Source organism: Podarcis muralis, chromosome 7, assembly GCF_964188315.1.
Source record: "Podarcis muralis chromosome 7, rPodMur119.hap1.1, whole genome shotgun sequence".
Lineage (NCBI taxonomy): Eukaryota > Metazoa > Chordata > Lepidosauria > Squamata > Lacertidae > Podarcis > Podarcis muralis.
Genome location: NC_135661.1, coordinates 40,843,767 through 40,849,859, shown reverse-complemented (window position 1 = coordinate 40,849,859; position 6,093 = coordinate 40,843,767).

Genomic DNA, 6,093 nt, shown 5'->3' with positions numbered 1-6,093 from the left:
GCAAACGTTCCGCTGCAGGTTCCACATGGGAAGCTGCCTTATAAAGGGTGAACACTGGTCTATAGTGCCCTGCATTGTCTTTGCTGACTGGCAGAGGATTTCCAGGGTTTCAGGCAGGAGAGATTCCCAACTCTACCTAGAGATGCCAGGGATTGAACCTCAGACCTTCTGCATGCCTAGCAGATGCTCTGCCACTGAGCTATGCCATTAAGAGAACGTAAGATTCTAGTCCTCATTGATCTGAACAGGAACATAGGAAGCTGCGTCCTATCGAGCCAGACCATTGGTCCTTCTCACTCAGTATGAGTGACAGAGGGGTTGAACTTAGAATCTTTTGCATGCAAAGAAGATGCTCTGCCCCTGAGCTACAGCCTTTCCAGTTGGAACGATAATAACAATATGTGATGATGATGATGATGATGATCGTGGTCGCAAAGGAGCCACGAAAACGCGACGGGCAGGACCCCACACGAATTCAGAACAAAAACCAAGTCAAAGTTCTTGAAGCTGAGAGGGCAGCCCCTCAGTCTTGCAGCCTCCCTGATCAGAGCCCACAGCCTTCGCAAGCTCCTAGGCTGAATCCAAGACTCAAGCGGCTCCTAAAGAGGGCAGGTGGTGGTGGTACTGAGCCAGGGAGAAACAGTAGCAGCAGCCGCAGCAGCAGCAGCAGCAGGATTAACTCTCCCATCCAAGTTTTAGAAAGGGGCTTTTATCCTTTTCCACCCAGCCCTGAAACCAAACCAGCAAGCGTGAAAATAACAGGAGGAGGGAGAGCGCGCCAGGGAGGGGCAGGAGCTTCCTCCTCGAGATTCTTGGGGGGCAGCAACTCACCAGCTCTGCAGGCAGCCGCCGCCTTCCCCTCCAGTGGCCCCAGCCCAGCCTCGGTGGCCGCCGGCGGCATCCCAGCCCCGGCTCTGCTGCTGCTGCTGCTGCTGCTTCTCCCAGTTGCAGCGCCTGACATCGCTGCCAGCCCAGCGAGAGGGAGATGATTGCAGCTGGCAGGAGTCGGAGGCAGGACCAGGGCGATTTACATATTGCTGTCTCGGGGACCACCTCCAGCTCTTGGCCGGGCCAGCAGAGAGGGAGGGAGGGAGGGGCGGAGGCTACCAGGCACTGTGTGCCCCCTCCTCGGCTTTCCACCCCTCCCTCTCTCCAGCCTCATCTCAGCAGCTGCCGCAATGCCTGGCCAAAGGGCTTCTCCCTTGCTGGTCTCTGCCAAGAGCTGCGGGAGGATGGCTAACTTGCTGGTGCATCCCGAGATATATAATAACATACAGAGCTGGGGAGAGACGGCAAAGCAAGCTGAGGATGGGAGGGATGCGGAGGTGGGTGTGGAGAGACCCAGCTGGCACCACCAGGCAGGCGAATGCGCTCAAGAAACCTGGGCACACACCATATACTTAAAGCACTTTCCTCCCCAAGAATCCTGGGAGTTACAGTTAACCTTTAGTGGAGCTACAGTTCCCAGAACCCTTAACAGGCTACAGTTCCCATGATTATTTGGGGGAACTCAGCATGGCCACTGACGTGGATGGCTTTAAAAAAAAGGATTGGACAAATTCACAGAGGATAAGGCTTTAGATCTCTGCCAGATGACTGTGCGCTGCTTCCATTCTGAACACCAGTTGCTGAAAACCACAGGAGAGGAGAGGGCTGTTGCGCTCAGGTCCTGTTTGTGGGACATCTGATTGGCCCCTGTAAGAACAGGATTCTGGACTAGCTAGGTCGTTTTCTTCTTATGTTCTTGTGGGGAAGGGAAAATGTGCTTTGAATATGTGGTGTGTACATGGCCCTTGACCACTGAAGCAACTTGGGCTGTCCTGGAAGGTGAGTTCATTTGCTGGAGTGCCCATCTAAGCCATGGATGGGGGAATTTTTTTGGTCCAGTTGGTCATATCTTTATCTTTCCCCCATTTCAGCTGATGAAAAGAGAGAGCTTAGTATTGCTTTCTGCAGGGTCCCAGTGCACCAGAGAGTTCCTGCAGTGAACATTCTTGGGCACCCAACCCAAGCAGGATTGAATGCCTCATCCATCAGCTGATGTGCTTGGGAGTTCAATGCTGTTTACCAGCTACATGATCCGGCCAAGGGCCTACCTGACGCACACCTGACATCACATATGGTGTTGGGGGTGGGGCAGGAAGGTTCCCGTGGTTTGTGGGACAGAGCTTGCCAGCCAAATGAGGGTCAAATTTGGCCCACAAGCCAGAGTTGCGGCCCAAAGCATTGGTGGGCACCAGATTAGTTACCCCATTTGCATTTCCCCCACAGTAATGTAGGAAATGTATAGCTGAAAGGTCACAGCTCAGTGGTAGAGCATCTGCTTTGCATGCAAAAGGTCTCTGGTTCAATTCCTGGAATCTCCAGGCAGGGTTGGGAAAGACCTCCCTGCCTGAAACCCTAGAGAGCCGCTGCCAGTCAGTGTAGACAGTACTGGACTAGATGGAGTGACCAATGGTGCAGCTTAGTATAAGGCAGCTTCCTCTGTTCCTACTGAGCCTGCACAGGCTCGCTTTCTTTGCTAATCATCGTAATTGAAAAGAGGCCATTGGTCAACCCAGCTTAGTACTGTTTGCAGGAGTAGGGAACCTGAAGCCCTCCAGATGTTTCTGGGTTCCAGCTCCCATCATCCCTGGCCATTGGTCATGCTATCCGGGTCTGATGGGCGTTGTAGTCCCAACAACATCTGGAGAGTCAGAAGTTCCCCATCCCCAATCTGCTATGACTGGCAGTGGCTCTCCAGGCAGGAAAAAAAAATTCTTTCCCATTCTCTGTTACCAGATCCTTTTCACTGAAGATGCCAGGCGCTGAACATGAGACCATCTGCATGTATAGCAGCTGCTCCATCACTGAGCTGTGTCCTAAATAAAAATGTATATGTGGATATCTGGGTCATTTACGAGATGGAATTTTGGGCATTCGACTTTCTGCATATGCTCTGCCACTGAACTGCCCCGTGCACCACAATAGTGTTCACTATTACTCCATAGGCTCTGTGGCTGAGAATTCACGCACTAAATGGCAGCTCAGATCAATATTTCTTTTTTCTTTTCTTTTCTGGGTACAGAAGTTCTGCATGGCAGCTGTTTTAGAGAGGGTCTCACAATATACCAGGCCATTCTGTTACAGGCCTTCAGGTAGCTGTCACGGAACAAGGAAACTGAGAAGGGAAACACCAGTGTGATACTGCTGAATTGCAGCATATCCAAAAGTTACATTCTGTTTGTTTGGGTCTGAAGAGAGACCCAGCTAAGCTTTACAGAGTAGAACCCATTGAAATTAATGGACCTAACTTAGTCATGTGCATTAATTTCTGAGAAAAACATAGCTGAATGGTTTCCTGTTCCATTCCGCTGGAACTTAACCCCAACTTTTACATCCCCGCCCTTTACATCTATGCATATGACTTGAGACCCAGGAGAGGGTCTTCTCTGTGGTGGCCCCTACACTGTAGGACTCTCTCCTTGCAGAGGTGCATCTGACACATTAATTTGATAGTTTTCACTGCATTTTGGAAGACTTGCCTCTTTCCCCTGGCTTTTGACAGTTGTTTTGTGGGACACACCTCATTTGTTTAATTGTCCTGGTTATTATAAGTTTTACTCTTTTTTGCAATTGTGATTGTTTAATGATTTTTTCAAATAACTCTCTGCCCTGGGACCTTATGGCAAATAACTGAGGATCACACTCCATGGATGTGACGGTCCATGGCAGGCACAAGAAGCAGGGTCTTTTTTGGTGGTGGCTCCCCTATGTGACATGCGCTTCCCCTTGAGACTCACACCAGTGGCTCCCTTCTAACTTTTAAGGAAGCAAATTCTTCATTGGGCTTGTGAGGACTAAGTTTATTTTAGCCACACCATCCAAAGAAGCTAAACTTTTAACAGGACAGATAAAAGTACGTACCTTATTCACACTGCGAATAGTTAAGCTACAGAATTCACTATCACAGGATGGATGCTTTTAAAAAGAGGATTAGAGAAATGCATTGAGGATAAGGCTATCAACAGCTACAAGCCATGATGGCAGTGTCCTACTTCCAGTGTCGGAGGGAGTATGCCTCTGACTATCAGCAGGTGGGGAACGTGAGCAGGACAGTGCCATTGCACTCATACTCTGCTCGCTGGCTTCCCAGAGGCATCTAGTTTGCCCCTGTGAGAACAGGATGTTGAACTAGGTGGGTCTTTGACTTGGTCCAGCTGGGCTCTTACTATGTTCTAATTTGTACCTTATTTTAAAGTGGCATTTTATTATTTTAATGTGGGTTTTGCATGGAGTTTACTGGAGCCGACAATTGCTTTGGAGATCCAAAAGCAGAGGTGGAAAGGAAGCACAGGGTTCTGCGGGATAGTGGTAACATTTATTTAATCATTCCCCCAATGATCAGTAAAAAGAATCTGGTAACTTTTAATACGTTGAATAAACACAGGCGTGCTAGGAAAGAGGTTTGTTTCACAAATGCAAGGCTGGTTCTTTCCCCAAGTTTTTTTGATATGGGGCAGCTTTAGGCCTTCGAATGAATAAGCAGAAGCCACTCCACCGTCACTCTGCAACGACAGCAAGCTGGAATGGTCCTGCTCAGATAATTAGGAACATTAGATGCCCCTAAAGCTCACAAAAATATGGTTGCTATGTAAGACCTACTCTGGTCCCTTGTGGCTCTGAACAGGTGCGTGACAGAAGAGAAATGTCAGCAGGCGAAACTTTCCACTGTTACTGCATCTTGGTGGCAGGGGAGCCTCAGCTGTTACACGCACCCTGCCTCACATGTAGCTGGGATCCCTGCCAGAAAGAAACGGCAGCAGCTCCTAAACAAAAAGACATCCTAGTGAGCGAGCTTCAGATCCCCAAGATATGACTAAATAAAGCAAAACACAAATACTTGAGTGTCTGGGGGGTATGGCCTCCTCCTCCTCCTCCATCATCCTTATCAAGCCAAAGCATTTCCCAGGAAATCAACACATTCCTCGTCTCTGGGGTAATGCAGAGGCTGGAGTCTGAATGATTCATTGAGTTTGCAAAGGCTGCGTGCCTGGGCATATTCTGTTCAATTAATCAGTGGACGACCACAGCTTTTTACAAACTAGCATTATGGGGGAGAGTGGATCAATGATGCATTACGACTTTCCTAATGAGTTCCTGTGACTTCGCAAGTGCTGGGACTTCAGTTGGATTTGAAGGCCACTCCTACGGATTTTGGGAAAGTGCCTTAATCTATTCACTCACTGCCACTGTGATTGTTCACCTGGAAGGGCCATAAATTAGTGGCTATAGCATTTTGTGTGCTGTCCCAGACAACTCCAGATAAGATAGGGAAAGACTCCTGTCTGAAAACTTAATCGAGAGACACTGCCAGTCTGATTAGACCAAAGCTGGGGAACCATTTTTTTTCAGCTCGCGGGCCATATTTCCTGCTGAACAACCTTTGAGGAGCCATATAGCAGTGGTTGGCAGTGCCAGGGGGCAAAAATGGGAAGAGCAATGAATGTAAATTTTACCTTAATAAATATTTAAGATCTATTTCCACCTCCATCCCCCAGCTGGGAAAACCTTACACTGAAGACAGCATAACACCTTTTATATTGTTCAACTGTAGGCCTGCATTTTAATCATTGTTGTAAGCTGCTCTGAGCAATGCAAATGAAAGGGCAGGTTATAAATCTTTCAAATAAATAATAAGAATCCAGAAGTCAGATGATGCTTTCCTTTCAGAAGCCATTAGCAGAGCACACAATGCTGCTTTCATGTGCCCAGGTGATTATAAAGCCCACATATCTGGGAAGGAAGCAGAGTGTAGCAAACTTTGGAAGCCAGTATTTCAGTGCACTTAGTGGGAACCCCTGTGAGCAGAAAATAAAGGTAATGCTAACAGGATTTGAAAAGCAGAGAGAAGAGGCAACCTGCATTATGCCTTTGACTCTATTGGCCCATCACGCCTTCTGCTCTTTTCTGAGCAATCAACCTAAACATGAATATCAGCAAAGCTGTTAGTTAAATGCAAGCCAAGCAATATCTCCATCTGTAGAATGTTTTCCAATTGACAATAAAATGCAAGTTGCCACTACATTAAAATCTCCTCTATGCACTGCACTC